Here is an 18,782-nt window from a genome sequence, read left to right as displayed (position 1 = left end):
ATTGAAGGGATAATACCGAAACCTAAATTGAATAAATATCAGAAAAAATTTATAAAAATTGCATTGGCAGTAGCCAAAAAAGCTATTGCAGTTACTTGGAAATCAGATTCATACTTAACTATAGACCATTTGAATAATGAAATATATAGCTGCATTCCACTTGAAAAAATTACTTATAATTTAAGAAATGAATATGATATATTTTTGAAAATTTGGCACCCCTATCTACAAAAGATAGGACTAAATATATAGGTCATTTGAAGATAAAATTATTAGTTATTTGGAGGAAAAAAAGATATATACTAAAGTTATTTTGAACTCCATCGAGCATGTGGGGATCCTCAGATATCCAGGCAAACCTTTTTTTCTTCTTTCTTTTTTTTCTTTTTTCTTTTTTTTTTAGACAAGGATGTTAAGGGGGGAAGGGTTAAGGGGAGGGGGAGGGCTAATATTAATTTTCATTACTCTATTATTCTATTCATTTTATGTAATTCTCTTAAAAATTTAATAAAAATATATATAAAATTTTAAAAAATTAAAAAAAGGTGTCAGGGAAGAGAAATATGCGCAGTCACAATTACAACAGAGAAAGTACTCAGGAAGCTGAATAGTCTAAGTGTAGATAAATCTCCTGGACCAGATGGAATGCACCCTCGTGTTCTGAAGGAAGTAGCAGTGGAGATTGCAGAGGCATTAGCAATGATCTTTCAAAAGTCGATAGATTCTGGCCTGGTTCCAGAGGACTGGAAGATTGCAAATGTAACTCCGCTATTTAAGAATGGGGCAAAGAAGCAAAAAGGAAATTATAGACCTGTTAGCTTGACATCGGTGGTTGGGAAGTTGTTGGAGTCGATTGTCAAGGATGAGGTTACGGAGTAGCTGGAGGCAAATGACAAGATAGGTAGAACTCAGCATGGTTTCCTTAAAGGAAAATCCTGCCTGACAAACCTAGTGCAATTTTTTGAGGAAATTACAAGTAGGCTGGACAAGGGAGATGTAGTGGATGTTGTGTATTTGGATTTTCAGAAGCCCTTTGACAAGATGCCGCACATGAGGCTGCTAAACAAAAAAAAGGGCCCATGGAATTACAGGAAAGTTACATACGTGGATAAACTGTTGGTTGATTGGCAGGAGACAGAGAGTGGGAATGAAGGGATCCCATTCTGGTTGGCTGCCGGTTACCAGCGGTGTTCCGCAGGGGTCCGTGTTGGGGCCGCTTCTTTTTCCATTGTATATCAACGATTTGGATTATGGAATAGATGGCTTTGTGTTAAGTTTGCTGATGATACAAATATTGCTGAGGAAACAGAGAGTCTGCAGAGAGCCTTAGATAGATTGAGGGAATGGGCAAAGAAGTGGCAAATGAATTACAATGACGGAAAGTGTACGGTCATGCACATTGGTAGAAGAAATAAATGGGCAGACTATTATTTAAATGGGGAGAGAATTCAAAGTTTGAGATGCAACGGGACTTAGGAGTTCTCATGCAGGATACCCTTAAGGTTAACCTCCAGGTTGAGTCAGTGGTGAAGAAGGCGAATGCAATGTTGGCATTCATTTCTAGAGGAATAGAGTACAGGAGCAGGGATGTGATGTTGAGGCTCTATAAGGCACTGGTAAGACCTCACTTGGAATACTGTGTGCAGTTTTGGGCTCCTTATTTAAGAAAGGATGTGCTGACATTGGAGAGGGTTCAGAGAAGATTCACTAGAATGATTCTGAGAATGAGAGGGTTAACATATGAGGAAGGTTTCACCGCTCTTCGACTGTACTCCTTGGAGTTTAGAAGAATGAGGGGGGACCTCATAGAAATATTTTGAATGTTGAAAGGCAAACAGAGTGGATGTGGCAAAGTTGTTTCCCATGGTGGGGGAGTCTAGTACGAGAGGAAATGACTTGAGGATTGCAGGGCGTCCACTCAGAACGGAGATGCGAAAAAAATTTTTTAGCCAGAGGGTGGTGAATCTGTGGAATTTGTTGCCACGGGTGGCAGTGGAGGCCGGGTCATTGGGTGTATTTAAGGCAGAGATTGATAGGTATCTGAGTAGTCAGGGCATCAAAGGTTATGGTGAGAAGGTGGGGGGGAATGGGACTAAAGCGGAGATTAGATCAGCTCATAATGAAATGGCGGAGCAGACTCGATGGGCCAAATGGCCGACTTTGCTCCTTTGTCTTATGGTCTTATGGGATGCAATACCCACTTGTTGTACTTGTAGGCAGGTGAAGTCACTGCAGTGATGAGGGAAATAAGATGGGATGAATGGCTTCTCTCAGTTTTATCAACTCCAGACACTTGATTTTCTCATTGTCTTTGTTTTTAATTAATACAATTTCAAATCATGAAATAAACTCCAGCGGAATAATGAAAGAAATGCTACAGGCAATGATTTCCGTAATGTCTGATTTACAAAATATGACAGAACAATACACTGAGCCCACCCTCCACCACAATCACCCCCCACATCAAATTCTTGCTCCTTAACAATAATATCCATTTCCTCACCTCCCTCTTCTCCTTCACTAACAAAACTCCCAACCCCTGTTCCCCATTCCCAAGGCTTAATGCTGCCTTCCTCTCCCCTCTTGTATACCCCCTCCAGTGTCACATATCCTGCCATTTTCCCAATGTATCATCCACTGCTGTCCCTCCGCCCTCCTAACCGGCTCTGTGCCCCCATTTTCCATCTGGCATCCCCGGTGCATTTAGCGGTTTATATTCTGAAATGAGCAGTTGCAGTGCAGTAGCCTCAGATTGCCGAGTGAGTGAGATGGAGACTCCATTTCCAAACATCGCAGCCACACGGGGATCTCTTGTCTGAGTGTGGGGCGTGTATCTGCTGGTCACTGCTGAGCCTGAAATATAGACAGGAGAGTATGATATTGTGTGTGACAAGTTGCAGCACAGACCTTAACCTGTGAGGACAGGTGAACAAAATAACAGACGGTTTGTCCTCATTGCAGGATATGGAATCCCATGAAGAGACGTCCATCATTATTCTCTGAGGTCACTCCAAAACAAAAATATGAATACCAGTTCAGACCTTTAGGGTGATCCACCGTTGGGCTAATGTTTCAGTTTCTGAGTAAAAGCATAAGATAAGATATAGGAGCAGAATTATGCTATTTGGGCAATGCAATTGCTGTACCACTTAGACAAATTGGAAGAATGGGCAAAAAGTGGCAGATGAATTACAATCTTGGGAAATGTATGATAATTCATTTTAGCAAAAGGAGCAATAGTGCAGACTATTATCGAAATGGGAAGAAGGTTCAAACATCAGAGGTGCAACGTGACTTAGGAGTCCTTGTGTCAGACTCCCAGAAGGTTAATTTACAGGTCAAGTCTGTGGTGAAGAAAGCAAATGGAATGTTGGCATTTATTTCAAGGGGAATAGAGTATAAAAGCAAGGAGATAATGTTGAGGCTTCATAAGACACTAATCAGGCCACACTTGGAGTACTGTCATCAGTTTTGAGCCCAATATCTCAGAAAGGATGTGTTTTCATTGGAGAGAGTCCAGAGGAGGTTCATGAGGATGAGTCCAGGAATGAAGGGGTTAATGTATGAGAAGCATATGGCAGCTTTGGGCCTGCACTCACTGGAGTTTAGAAGAATGTGGGGCAATCTTATTCAAACCTACCGAATGTTGAAAAGAATAGATAGGATGGTTGTGGAGTCGATGTTTCCTCTGGTGGGGGTATCTGGAACAAGAGAGCACAGCCTCGAAATTGAGGGGCAATCTTTTAGAACAAAGGTAAGGAACGATTTTTTTAGCCTGAGAATGCTGAATCTATGGAATGCTCTGCCACAAACTACAGTGGAGGCTAAATCGTGGATATATTTAAGGTGGAAGTTAATAGTTTCCTAATCGGTCAGGGCATCAAAGAATATGGTGAGAAGGCAGGTGTATGGGGTTGAGTGGAGTCCGGGTTCAGCCATGGCGGAATGGCAGGACAGCATTGATGGGCTGAATGGCCTATACTGCTCCTGTCTCACGGTCTTACATCTGATGTGGACTTGCCAGAGAAAAGGTGTTCCCAAATTAATGCTTGTTCCTGTCTAATGCTCTTGTAAATTGTCCTGTGTCAATTTAAATTTCTTCCACAAGGGACCATACCTATCCTTGTCGATAGCTGTCCTGAAAGTTAACCAGTTGTGGTCATGATTCCCGAACTGTTCACCCATTGAAAGGTCAGTCACCTGGCCAGGCTCATTCCCCAAAACCAGGTACAGTATGGTCCCTCCTTTTACTAGACTCACACATTGATTTAAGAAACCTAATTAACAGATTCAAACCCATCTGACCCTTTACACTCAGAAGCTCCCAGTTTATATCAGGGAAGCTGAAATTCCCCCATGACACCAACCCTATTATTATTACACTTCTCCTTCATCTGATTACATATCTGCTCCTCAATGTCCCAGTGGCTATTAGGGGTTCCGTAGTACAATCCCATCAGTGGGATTGCCCCCTGCCTATTCCTGAGTTTCACCCAAATGGACTCAGTTTCTGACCCCTCCATTATGTCTCCTCTGAGTGCAGCTGTGATATTGTCCCTGATAAGGAGTGCAACCCCCCCCCCCCCCCCCCCCCCGCCCCCTTACCTACTCCTCTATCTTTTCTAGAACTCCAAAAACCTGGCACATTAATCACCCATTCCTGCCTGCCGCTCTGTCAACTAAGTTTCAGTAATGGCTACAACACCGTAGTTTCATGTACTGATCCATCACCCTTACCCATAATACTCCCAGCATTAAAATATACACACCTCAAACTATCCGACTCATCCTACCCGTCATTTCAATTTTGCCTTTCAATACCTTCTCTGACGTCTAATTTCTGATCAGATCCATTCCCTACTGACCAGGGACTCTTGTTCTCAGCCCCCTACAAAACTAGTTTAAACTCTCCCAGGTAGCATCAGTAAATCTCACAGCCAGGATATTGGCTCCTCTCCAGTTCAAGTGCAAACCATCCCAATCTATCTGCATATTGAAATTCCCGATGACTCTTCTAACACTGCACTGTTGCCATGCATTTTCTATTTCTCATTGTAATTTGTAGACCACATCTTTGCTACTGTTCGGAGGTTTGTATATAACTCCCATCAAGGACTTTACCCTTACTGTTTCTTAGCTCTACCCACAACAATTCTACACTTTCCAATCCTTTGTCACTTCTTTCTAATGATTTGATTTAATTTTTTCCCAACACAGCTGCACCAAGCCCTCTGCTTATCTCCCTGTCCTTTCAATACAATGTGTATCCTTGACATCACCCCAATGTTCATTATCCTTCTCAATTTTGTCCCCCTTTTACATTTCAACTCATCCCATTGACTGCAATTTTGCCCTATCATCAGCCTTTGCTTGCTAGCAGACTCACTACACACTGCCTCTGTTGTTAAACCAACGTCTGGAAGCTCAGCCCTATCACTCCATTTCCCATCCCCTGTCAAATTAGTTCAAACCCTTCTGAACAGCTCCAGCAAAGCTGCCCACAAAGATATTTATCTTCCTTGGATTCACGTGCAACCCGTGAATATTCTTCCACCTTTTCCTTATCAAGACCCAGACGACCCAACATATTGATGCAGCTTCAGAGAAGGCACAACAGCTGCTATATTTCTTTAGGAGCTTGAGGAGATTTGGTGTGTCACCGTGGAGAGCAGTCTCACTGCACACTGTCTCTGTTTGTAAACCAACAACAGAATATTATTTACTATCATAATAAATGATATATTTTCCAATAGAAATAGTAGTATTGGAATATCATTATTTCTAGATGATGGAGCTATGTGCAAAAGGGGTGGGAATGTAGAATTTATAACACGGAAACTTCAAGGTTAAGGTTAAGGTTAAACTTAGGTTAAGGTGGAAGATTGGGCATGAAAATGGGAATTCAGATTTTCAGCAGAGAAATCCAAAATAATGTTTTTCACTTGGAAGAATACAGAACAACACTTGAAACTAAAACTTTATGGTACAGAATTAGAAAGTGTGGATACATTTACATTTTTAGGAATTTGGTTTGATGAAAGACTCACATGGTCAACACATATTAAAGAAATAATAACCAGAAGTAAGGAAGTGCTAAATGTTATGAGGTGTTCAACAGGAAAGGAATGGGGAGCTGGTAGGAATCCCTTGAAAGCAATATATATAGGATTAATAAGATCAATACTGGAGTATGGAAGTATGGTGTATGGATCAGCATCACACTGTGTGCTCAATAAACTGGATATAATTCAAAGTCACGCATTAAGGTTAATCAGTGGGGCATAAGGACAACACCAGTGGTGGCAATGCAGGTGGAGTTGGGAGAGACACCTCTGGAACTGAGAAGAATTCAGCTTGTGTTAACATATTGGGTAAACCTACAAGGGCCTGGAGAACATCATCCAAGTAAACAGCTTTTAGATCCATGCTGGGAAAAGGAAAGAAGGAAATTCAGAAGTTTTGCATGGACTATTGACGGAAAAGCAGAAAGGACAATAATTAATACTAAGGCAGTGAGTGATACAGAGCCTTTTCCTGGGCTGTCTCCATGACTGTGTGAAGCACCAGAAGTGGATCCTAAATTATTCAGAAAGAGACAGAAAAATAGAGAAGTGATTTTAAATCAAGATATAGTTGAAGCTCATGTAAATAATGATCATTATGTATTGTATATTTACAAATGCAAACAAATGCTTCAAAAATGGCAATGGTAGATTAGGGGTAGGATTGGTAGTGCCTGATTTGAACATGAAAAAGCAGGTGAGGAAAAATGATGATTTCTCAGTGTATACAGGGGAAATGACAGCTGGACTATTCACTTTGCAGTGGGTGGAGGAGGTAAGACCAATGAGATTTGTAATATTGTCTGATTCAAGGACAACAATCAGGACTCAAAAAGATTTACATTTTGAGGCAAGACAAGACATTGTAAGTAAGGTAATATAAACCTTATTTCGACCACATAATAATGTCCAGAAAGAAATGGGATAGTTGAGGAATGCAGGAAAGAGCAGGAGGTGATAACATCAAGATTGAGTTTTGGGCACAGAGTTAAAGTACACTGTTTTTCATGAAGAAACACAATACAGGGAGTTGTGAATATTGTAATCAACAAGACATAATCAAGAGAGGGGTTGATTGATCTTAGAGTTATCACTGAATAAAATTAAATTTAAAGTTAACAGCATTTTGCAGAAAGGACTGCAGGATTATTGCATTAAATAAATAGTGCAGTTCCTTAAGAACAGGTCTTTTTATAAATTTGATACAAATATAAATAGGGGGTCAAATTTAAAAATGTGTGCCATGATATGATGACCCACACTCTGGTTCTGTAGTGCCGATAATGCACCTTAAAGCTTTTTGCCAACTGCCATAAAAACCTCAGAACATTATCAACTAGTGAAAAGCCCAGATGGGGTTGATGTGGAGAGGATGTTTGTGAGAGTGTCAGGATGTAAGTATACACAGGCCATTCCCGCAATAGGCTGTTTGCAGAGGGAAGACAGAGAAGGGAAACACCAGAGAAAAAGTCAGGCAGACACAGTAAACCAGACCTCCCACCTATCTGTTTCTGTCCTTGCTGCCATCGGTTAAAAGGCCCATCTTACATCTGGCTAGAGAAATGCAGACTATCTACCTCTATTGGTTGAAGGTCTGCAGGTTCCCACTCTCTCTTTTTATCTCCATTGATTTGCACGCAGATCCAACATATGGCTTGCCTTACCAGTGTTCATGGTTTTTTTAAAGTTGGGGGTTGAATCACATGAAAATTTTTCAGAAAGGTTCAGTTCCTCAGCACAGAGTCATCCTGCAAATTAACCATGAGGGAATCCTGCACAAGGATTCGCAAATCCCTTTGCTCCTCAGAATTTTGTATTTTTTGTCCATTTAGAAAAGAGTCAACCGTTTCATTTCTTCTACCAAAGTGCATAACCATACACTTTCCAACATTGTATTCCATCTACCTCATCTTTCCCATTCTCCTAATCTATTTAACTGTTTCTGTATCGTCTCTACTTCCTCAAAACTACCTGCCCCTCGACCTACCTTCATATCGTCTGCAAACTTTCCAACAGATCCATAAAGTCCAACATCCAAATCACTGACATATAAAAAGATATAATCTTTCTGAATGTGGTGGTGTACACCATCTAGTCCACGTGACTTATCTACCTTCAGACCTTTCAATTTCTCAAGAATCTTCTCTGTAGTAATGATAGCTTCACACACTTCATGACCCTGATGCCTGGAACTTCTACCAGACTGCTAGTGTCTTCCTCACTGATGCAAGATACTTATTTAGTGTGTCCACCATTTTCTTGTCCCCCATTATTACCTCTCCAGCATTGTTTTCCACTGGTCCGATACTCACTCTTGCCTCTCTTTTACACTTTATGTATCTGAAGCAACATTTGGTGTTCTCTTTAATATTGTTGAGTAGCTTCCTTTAGCGTTCCATCTTACTCCTCTTACTGACCTTTTTAGTTGCCTTCTGTTGGTTTTAAATGCTTCTCAATCCTCTAACTTCCCACCAATGCGAGCTCAATTATATGCCCTCTCTTTGGCTGTTATGTTGCTTTTGACTTCCCTTGTTCACCATGGTTGCATCATCTTGCCTTTTGAACATTTCTTCCTCCTCAAATCCCCGTCTGAATCATCAGTGAGGCTTTACGGAGGGTTATTTCCCTCTTGGAAATCGACTTTGAGATTCAGCGTAAAGGAGTCTTCTTCCTTCCTTTAGATCTGGTGGCTGGATTTCATAAGCTTGGCTGCAAGTTCCCCAGACTGTTCAGATATTTCCTTGGTCCTCTGCTGAACTAGGGGACTTGACTAGATAGTGTTGGGACTTGCAGAGCATTGACTGAAGATGGCTTGTTCATCCTTGAGGACAGTCTCTAGAAGGTCTCAGGTTACCTCACACTGAAGGCTGCCCTCTTATTGGTTGTTGGTCACGGGAGAGTCTGAGTCTCAGAACACCATGGCACAAATAAACCCTCTTATGATGACTGGAGCAAGCAATGATTCTCCCCTCCCTCCAGTCCACAACCTGGGACATTCGGCCCACCAGACATACTTCCCCACAGCAAAAGCAGCGATCTTGACTCTGACACCGGGACCTATCATCGGCAGAGAGTCCAGTACAACCAAGCTGCATGAGTTCGACTGGATCTTGAGTAGTGATGGGCTGCTTATGGTCCAAGGTTGGGGGAGTGAAACTGATGCATAGGGACTAGAATTGGACTGACTCACTTTGATTTCCTGAAGTGGTCCCACCTTCACTCTGCCACACGATTATTGTGATGGATGCACAGATCACTGAAAGCTTCTAAGATCTCAGCTGTCTCTCCCAAGGTGAGGTGTCCTTCAGTTCATTCGTGGCAGTAGAACATGGCCACAGCCTCCCTATTCCAACCACTCTCCTGGGCTAAGATCCAAAATTCAACTGCGTTGTTGGCCATGGACCATAGCTCGTGTTGAATCTTCATCAAGTGATCCGAGGCTCGCTGGCTCTGGTGAGGTGATTAAACATCTTCCTCCTCGCAGTCATAAATTCCTCAAAATCCGAGCAGATCTCTGACCTATGTTCCCAATGCGCTGTGGCCCAAGGTAGAGCTCTTCCAGTCCGGAGAGAGATAATGAAGGCCACCTTTCCTTGATCTGAAGGGAACTGGAACAGCTGTTGTTCAAACATGAATGAGCATCGGGTGAAGGGCCACAGCAAGAACCCAAGTCACTGTCAAATCTCTCTGGGGTTGAATGATGTGCTGGTTCTCCCGAGCGACCTTGGCTTCCTCCTTGCGAAAGTTGTTGAATGGCTACCTGGAGTTCATGAATCTCTGAGCCTTGTCTGGTAATCCTCGTCACACAGAGGACAAAAGATTTTGATATCCCACTGGGTCCATGTTGGTTCAATTGTAATGTTACAAGAGTCCTTGATGAGGATGATTTGGACCAAGTTGCTGGGGTAAATGAAGCAAGGTTCTAAACGCGGTATCAAACTAGATCTGAGCACAAAAGAAATGCTGGATGATATCACCAGCTGGCTCACTATTGAGCACCAAACTTCTGTTCAGCTATTCCTTAAGTACTCAGTTTTTGGTGCTCATACACGATTATCAATTAGCAGGACCATCATGAACCCTTAAAGGGGCCGTGACAGATATCCGTTCTCTCAGAAACTGGTGCAGTTTGGAGTGTCTTGTAACAAAAACTTCTGGCTGTTCACACTTGCCATTGAGAATGCCATGGACATGATCTGTGACATCCCTGTTCCTGGCAGCTGAGATGAAACATACCATCTGTGTGTCTCTATCAAGCCCACAGAACCTCGTCCCTGTTCGTCTGACAAAGGAATCTCCTATCATCACTGCATTCCCCTTAACCTCTCTCCTCTTCTGAGCCACATCATCAGACTCAGTGCCAGAGACCCAGTCATTCTGGATTCCCCCGGTAGGTCAATTCCTCTCCATTGTATCTAAAGTTAAATACTTATTATTGAGTGGAACAGCCACAGGTGTTCTCTGCACTGGTTGTGCATTTGCCCTCCTTTTCCTGAAAGTCACTCAGTTACCTGTCTCCTGCAGCCTTGGTGTAACTACCTCCCTGTAGCTCCTGTCTATCACCTCCTCAGTCTCCCGTATGAGTCAAAGTTCATCGAGTTGCAGCTCCAGTTCCTTAATACATTCTCTCAGTTGCTGCAACTCGGTGCACCTGGTACAGATTTGTTCACCTGAGAGACTGGAGTCTCCCAAACTTCCCACATCCCACACAGAGAGCAAAACACTGTCCCTGGAGCCATTCTCACTAAATTACTTTGCCATAATAGATGAGGAATGAACAAATGGGAACAGAAAGAGAGAAACCTTATGGTCTTATGGAAGGTGGTGCAGGGATGAAATGGAGGAAATTCATGAGACATAATCTCCCACACACAGAGCCTTGCTGACTAATCCTAATCAACCCCAGTTTTTTTGAAATAGCTCTTAACCCTCAGAACTTCTCCATTAAGACCATAAGTTATAGCAGTAGAATTAGGCCATTTTGGCCCATCAAGTCTGCTTCACCATTTCATCATGGCTGATCCATTTTCCCTCTCAATCCCAATCTCCTGCCTTCTCCCTGTACACCTTCATGCCCTGACTAATCAAGAATCTATCAACCTCTGCCTTGAATATACCTAAAGAATTGGCTTCCACAGCTGCATGTGACAGTGAATTCCACAGGTTCATCACTCTCTGCTGAAAAAAGTTTGTCCTGATCTCCTTTCTAAAAAAGGCCCCTCAGTTTTGATGCTGTGCTCTCTGGTCATAGACTCTTCCACCATAAGAAGCTTCCTCAACTCTGCCTGCCCTTCCACCTATCTTTGTATCATTTGCAACCCTGCCATAAAAGCCATCAATTCCATTATCCAAATTATTGATATTTTACATGAAGAGATGTTGTCGCATATAGTCACCGGTTAGCGGCAGCTAACCAGAAAAGGCTCCCTTTATTCCTAATCTTTGCCTCCTGACAATCAGCCGGGGTTCTAACCACCCCAGTATCTTTCCTGTAGTACCATGGGTTCTAAGGCAACACCACAAAGTGCTGGTTGAGCTTAGCAGGCCTGGCAGCATCTGTGTAAAAGAGTCAACAGTCCATGTTTCAGACTGATGAAGGGACTTGGCCTGAAACATCTTTTGTTTACTCTTTTCCATAGATACTGTCTGGCATCATCTGGCCTGTAGAATATTTCTTCTTTAGGATGCATCTATTTTGTGCATTCCAATTTTCTCCCAGAATCTCCAGCCATTGCTTCTCTGCCATCATCCCTGCTAGTTTCCCCTTCCAATCAATTTTGGCCAGCTCCTCTCAATGCCTCTGAAATTCCCTTTACTCCACAGTAATACTGATAAGTATGACTTTAGCTCACCTTCTCAAAATAATTACAGGGTGGATTCTATCATATTATGACCACTGGCTCCTAAGATTTCCTTTTATTTTAACTCCAATTCATTGCACAACCCCAAATCCAGGATAGCTAATTGCCTAGTGGGCTCTAACACCAGCTGCTCTAAAAAAGCAAGCTAGTAGTCATTCTACAAATTCATTCCCTTGGGATCCGGCACCAAAATGATTTAGTACTGCACAGGCCATTCAGCCCACAATGATGTGCTGAACAAGCTGTAAAGCAAATCAAAACCATCCAGACATCAGTCCCTCCTACTTACACCTTGTCCATAGCCCTCCTACTTCCTTAAAACAACTGGGAAAGAGATACTCTCTGTCCACTCTATCTATGCCTCTCATAATCTTGAAAACCTCTATAGATCCTGCTTTAGCTCTGATGCTCCAAAGAAAACAAACCAACTTTATCCAGCCTCTCATGATAGCACATGCTCTCTAAACCAGGCAGCGTCCTCATAAACCTCTTCTGCGCCCTCTCCAAAGCCTCAAAATATTTCCTATAGTGGGGCAACCAGAACTCTACGCAATACTCCAGATGTGATTGAACCAGAGTTTTGTAAAGTTGCAACATAATCTCCTGACCTTTGAACTCAATGCCACAACTAATAAAAGCAATCCTTCCATAAACCTTGTTAGCCCCTTATTGACCTGTGAAGCCACTTTCAAGGAATTTGAACTTGGATCCCAAGATCTCTCTGCTCAGCAACACGGTTAAGGACCTTGCCCTTAAAGGTGTACCCTTGTTCCCTTCATAAATAGAGGTACAACATTAATACTGAGGACTTATGCATCTTAATTGCTTTTTGGAGGTCCAATACTCCCTCCAATTTTACCTCAAAATGCCTGAATTTATTTATACACTCAGCACTGATCTCTTGATCCTCCACATCCTTTTCCTTTGTAAAGACTGAAGCAAAGTACTCATTAAGTACCTCACTCCCATTCTCTGCATCCAAGCAGATATTTCTCCCTTTATCATTGAGTGGTCCCACCCTCTCCCGAGTTATCCTCTTACCCTTGACACATGTATATAATGCCTTGGGATTCACCTTACTCCAACTTGCCAAGGACTTTTCATGGCCCATCCTGGCTTTCCTAATTCCCTTTGGTTCCCTTCTAGCTTCTTTATACCTCTCATGTGCTTTGTTTGATTTTACCCTCTGAAGATTTACATACTTTATCTTTTTCTGCTTGAATAATTCATCACGTCTCTGAACATCCAGGGTTCTCTTATCTTTTCATCCCCATCCTTCCTTCTGACAGAATCATACTTTTCCTGTACTCTGTGCAATTGCTCTTTAAACACCCTCCACATATCTGATGTGGACTTGCCAGAGAAAAGGTATTTCCAATTAACACTTCTTAGTTCCTGCCGAATGCCCTTGTAAATTGCCCTATGCCAATTTAAAATTGTTCCACAAGGATAATACCTATCTTTGTGGATAGTTATCCTAAAAGTTAATGAGTTGTCACGCTTTCGTTACCGTTCACCCACTGACAGGTCAGTCACGTGTCCAGGCTCATTCTCCAGTACCAGGAGCAGGGTGGCCCGTACTTTCATTGGACCGTACACATACTGATTTGAGAAACCTTCCTGGATACACTTAACAAATTCAGCCCTATTGGAATCCCTTAAACTCTCCCATGCAGCATCAACAAATTTTGAAGCCAGGATAATGATTCCCCTGCGGTTCTGGTGCAATCCGACTCAATCAACCTGCATATTGAAATTCCCGATGATTATCTTAACATTTGACGTGCTTTTTCCGTCTCCTGTTGTAATTTGTAGACCACATATTTGCTATACTGTTTGCAGGTCTGTTTATAATTCCCATCAGCGTCTTTCACTCTCGCAAATTCTACACCATCTGATCCTATGTCCCTACTTTCTTGTGATTTAATGTTTTACCAACACAGCCACACCACACCTTCTGCCTATATTCCTGTCCTTTTGATACAATGTCTATCCTTGGACATCAAGCTCCCGGCTGTAATCTTCTTTCATCCAGAATTCAGTGATGCCCACAAGTTCATACATGCCAATCAAGTTCATCTAGCCTACTCCATATACTTTGTGCATTCAAATATAACACCTTCAGTTCTGTATTCATCACAGTTTAAAATTTTGTCCCCCTTTTACATTGCAACTCATCCTATAGAGTGCAATTTTACACAAACATCGGCTTCTCTCTAGCAGTCTCACTACACACTGCCTCTGTTTGTAAACCAATGATTTGATCCTCATCCCTTTCACTTCATTTCCCATTCCCCTGCCAAATTTGGTTAAACCCCTCTGAACAGCACTAGCAAACCTGTCTGCAAATCTGTTTGTCCCCTGTGGATTCAGGTGTAATCTGTCCCTTTTGTACACCTCATAACTTCTGCTTATCAAGGCCCAGAGGCTCGGAGTAAAGAGGAAAGTTGTAAAGTCCGAGCGGTTGTGAAAGGCCTCAGACTCCATTGTCTGTTGATTGTGCTGTCGTTGGGGTTGCAGTGTCAGAGAATGCAATGTGGTGAGATAAGGAAGGTGAAAGTTTGGGTTTCATGGAATGCCTCCGTTAGTCAATTAGTTACCTTGACAACGGTGACAAAGGTGCTGTAGAGGAAACTGATGATGAACAGAATGGCAAAGGCAGCAACTGTAAGCACATTGTCATCTCCATCCACGTGTCCCTGTTCTTCCTTCCCCTCCTCTCCTGTCAAGTCTGTGCAGATTTCTGAAAGAATTGAGAAAGTGAGAGAGTTAGTTTCTTGTCAATGTTTCATGAAGATCAACATGGCAACAAACTTGAGTAAACTTGAGGACTTGGTTGCTGCCTATTCATTTCATCGATTATTATCTCTGTAGTTAAAACCTTCCAGATGCTGATGGATCTGCCAGCCTTGAGTGAGTGGCAAAGTTGGTCATGTGTGTTTCTGCCCAATATCTAAACCATGAATAAATCCAGTGAATAGTGTCAGCACTCAACACATTGCTGCAGGTTCCAGGGCATCACTGGCTACATATTGTCCCTTCTTTCTGTAACTCTCCACTTTCTGAATGAGTTCACCAAATGTCTTCACAAAGTAAATAAAGTACCTTTCCCTGTCAATTAACTTTGTATATTTTAAACTGTAGACCAATCCGGAATGTTTAGCCTCTCAAGTAGTCTACACAAGTTTCCAACAAGATCAGACTTGATACAAGGAAGTGTTAACAAGAACTGCAGGATCTCAGAAGTGTTAGTAATTTATTTTTATGTATTTAATCATGAAATTAGTCTGAGTACAGAGAGGAAATTAAGAACCTGGTGGCATGGTGCGAAGACAATAACCTATCCCTCAATGTCAGCAAGACAAAGGAATTGGTTGTTGACTTCAGAAGGAGTAGCGGACCGCACAACCCCATGTACATCGGTGGTGTGCAGGTGGAACAGGTCAAAAGCTTTAAGTTCCTCGGGGTGAATATCACAAATGACCTGACTTGGTCTAACCAAGCAGAGTCCACTGCCAAGCAGGCCCACCAGTGTCTTTACTTCCTGAGAAAGCTGAAGAAATTTGGCCTGTCCCCTAAAATCCTCACTAATTTTTATAGTTGCATGGTAGAAAGCATTCTTCTAGGGTGCATCACAACCTGGTATGGAAGTTGTCCTGTCCAAGACCGGAAGAAGCTGCAGAAGATAGTGAACATCACTATCACAGTGATGCCAGCACATCACACAAAGAAATCTTCCATCCTGGGACTCACTTTACACCAGACGCTGTCGAAGCAGTGCTGCCAGGATAATCAAGGACAAGACCCACCCAGCCAACACACTTTTTGTCCCACCTCCCTCTGGGAGAAGGTACAGGAGCATGAAGATTTGTACGGCCAGATTTGGGAACAGCTTCTTTCCAACTGTGATAAGACTGCTGAACAGATCCTGACCCGGATCTGGGCCGTACCTTCCAAATATCTGGACCTGATTTGCAATACCTTATTTTCCCTTTTCTATTTTCTAATTATGATTTATAATTTAAATTTTTATTATATTTATTTTGATTTGTTCTTCAGGGAGCGTGAAGCACAGAAACAAATATCACTGTGATGATTGTACGCTCTAGTATCAATTGTTTGGTAACAATAAAGTAAAGTAATATATATTTGCACTTAGAGTTAATGAGAAAGGACTTGCAGGTAGTCTTGCGTGTTTTAGTGATGTGAATCACACTGTTGTAGGATCAACTATCAATTGAAGGTTGACAATTGGAGTTGTCGGCCACTCTGTCCATGGGAATCTCTGCTGCAGAGAAGCCAGTGACCCAACTTCTTTCCATCTCATCTGGTGGGGAAGGGTAACTTTAGAAGGTTCCTATTGGGAATGGACTTTTTTTTATATGATGTTTACTGGGAATATTATACTCTTACACCATCCAGGCCAATACTTACACCACTAGAGATCTCTCTGCATCTAAAATATGAAGGATTTTTACATTTAGAAATGAAAGGGAAATTGTGGAAAGTATTCAGCAGGTTAGAGAACATTTATGGACAGAGAAAGGGATAACATTGAGATAGCATCACAAGTGTACTCTCTACTATTGCTTCAGCACTAGTTCTGTGCCTGGCTGAGTACTGTGCATCTCTCTGGTTTACTGGAACTCAACAACTGTCTGGTGTCCAGTTACATTCCACAATGCCTGCTCCAGTGAAACTCAGTTCCTCCAGTTCTGCTGACAGATAGACTTGCTTCATGTTTCTGAGACGCTGGTGAGCAAACATTGATCCTGCAGTCATTATTTCATCATTCCCTCACTGACAAGGCCGGCATTCCTTGCTCTGCTCCAGCGGACTGATCACAGAGCAGTGAAGAGTTTGGTGTGGGACTGATGGATATGGGTAAACAGGGTAGGAAGGCCAGTGTCCTTCACCAAAGAATTTCAGAGAAATAGTTTGTAATCTCAAACTAGAATCCGGCACAGTCACCTCGGGTTGTGTGTTCACGCCATTGTCCTGAGGCTTGGGAACAGACTGTAGGTCAGTGATCCTGGTACTAGTACTGAGGGAGTGCTGCACTCTCACACATCTGTCTGAGATGTGACAGAGGGGCCCAGATGGGCACTTACTGATGGACAGACAGACCTTGTGTTGGTAGTTTGGAAGAGAGTCAAGTTTTGAAAGCATCGGATGAACTCTGATTCTTTCCCACTCTCTGCCTCTACATTATTAATCCACTCACACAACCACAACAATGCCACACTTGCCATTACCTATTGACCTTGCTTGGCCCTGGGTTGTGGCTGTGGCAGAGGATGTCAACAGTGGAGTGAATCTCAGAATCATACCTTGAATGATTTTCACATCCTGCCTGACGCTGGTGTTGGAGGGGGGATGAGACACTGTGCATCTGAAAACTGAGCCTTCCTTCCACTCCTCTGTGCTCACAGTCAGGACGTAGCTGGCAATGAAAGTCCCCGCCTGTTCCAGAGCAGTTGGTCTCACACTGATGTTGGAAGAGATCAGAGAGTCTCCTTTCTTCCAGGTGATGGTTATTTGGTTCGGGTAGAATCCAGAGGCAACACACTCGAGGGTGACCGTGTTCCCACTCTTGGTCTCTCCCCTGGGAGGTGGCAGCAGTCTGACTTTGGGAGCTTTTGTCTCCACTGGAACTGATGAGCAAACAATGGAAATGTCAAACATTTTTACTGAGGTAACAACGTTGTCCATTTTAATCGCTGACCTCTTGCCCACCTTTGGTATCTTTTGTCCGTGCTGATACTGGTGAGGTTGAAGAAGGTTGTTGGGCAGAGCAAGTGTACTCCACCCCACTGGCCCACTCCTCCACACTGGTCTGGAGTTGGCTGATCACTGTGTCTCGGGTTCCTTCCTCTCTCGGTTTTTTGGTCACATTTGCTTTGATTTTCTTCCCCTCGTTCACCTGCCAGTGGATTTGGACCTGGCTCAGATCAGCACCCACAATCATACACACCAGAGTAGCGGTCTGGTTGATCCACATCTCTTCAATGGAGGGATTTTGGATAAAGACAGACAACTCTGTAGATGAGAAATAGAAAATTTACAAACTGGACAATATCTGCTGTCAGCTGGCTTGACAACTTCAGCTCAGACTTATCCTGAAGCTCAATTTGTACAGAATTGTACATTGGAATGAAATCAGGTTTGTTTGCAGAGTGGGTTGCTCATCTCTGCTTACAACCTTTGACTGAGAAAACAAAATCAAACATCAAGGAGCTGATTTCCTTGGGACCCAGTCGGGTCACAGCAGGGACTGCAGGACAGTTGCCCAGCTACGTGACATTTTGCTGCTGGAATGCCAATGAAATATGCTATTGGAGCTGCGAATTGCAATGAGAGATGCAGTTTCTCATTAAAGACAACACTTTCTGCAATCTTCTTGTCTTGGAGCATGTGAGAGTCTGTAGATCCATTTCTGACAGTGACCTGAATCAAAGAGCTGCCTCATATCTGTTCAGACTGAGCCTTGGATTCCTCCAGATTGAAAATTCTGATGCTGACTTTCGGATCTCCCATGAAAAATCTCTCCTTTCATCTCTGTAACTTGTTTGCCGCAGTCAATGATCTCACTTTGTTCCAATTGTCCTGTTCACTTCATCTGTTTCCAGCTCTACACTTCAAACCTCCCTGCCGTTCTACTTACCGTGGAGTCTGCTTTTCATTTGCTGGACACTCATAGACACGGCTTTGTGTCCCATCATTCACATCATTAGTAATATCAGCGAATAGTTGCAGGACCAACAAAGATCATTGCAGGACACAGCTCATGATTAAATCCTGCTGGGTTCAGTACCCTGTCACATGACACAGTGATAATGGAGTTGTCGATGAATAATTG

At 42.7% G+C, this 18,782-nt stretch overlaps 1 long non-coding RNA gene across 1 annotated transcript; it reads right to left on the bottom strand.

Annotated features, from left to right (window-relative positions):
- Window positions 1-642: 642 nt before the first annotated feature.
- Window positions 643-17,463, bottom strand: LOC140716232 (uncharacterized). Its single transcript, XR_012096272.1, has 3 exons — window positions 17,254-17,463; window positions 14,524-14,666; window positions 643-2,853 (listed from the first exon to the last, which is right to left on the bottom strand). It is a non-coding gene; the product is annotated as an uncharacterized lncRNA (long non-coding RNA).
- Window positions 17,464-18,782: the final 1,319 nt, after the last annotated feature.

The sequence above is a fragment of the Hemitrygon akajei genome, chromosome 25 (assembly GCF_048418815.1).
Source record: "Hemitrygon akajei chromosome 25, sHemAka1.3, whole genome shotgun sequence".
Classification (NCBI taxonomy): Eukaryota; Metazoa; Chordata; class Chondrichthyes; order Myliobatiformes; family Dasyatidae; genus Hemitrygon; species Hemitrygon akajei.
Note: the sequence above shows the minus strand (reverse complement) of the source record. Positions and strands in the feature narration are given on the sequence as shown.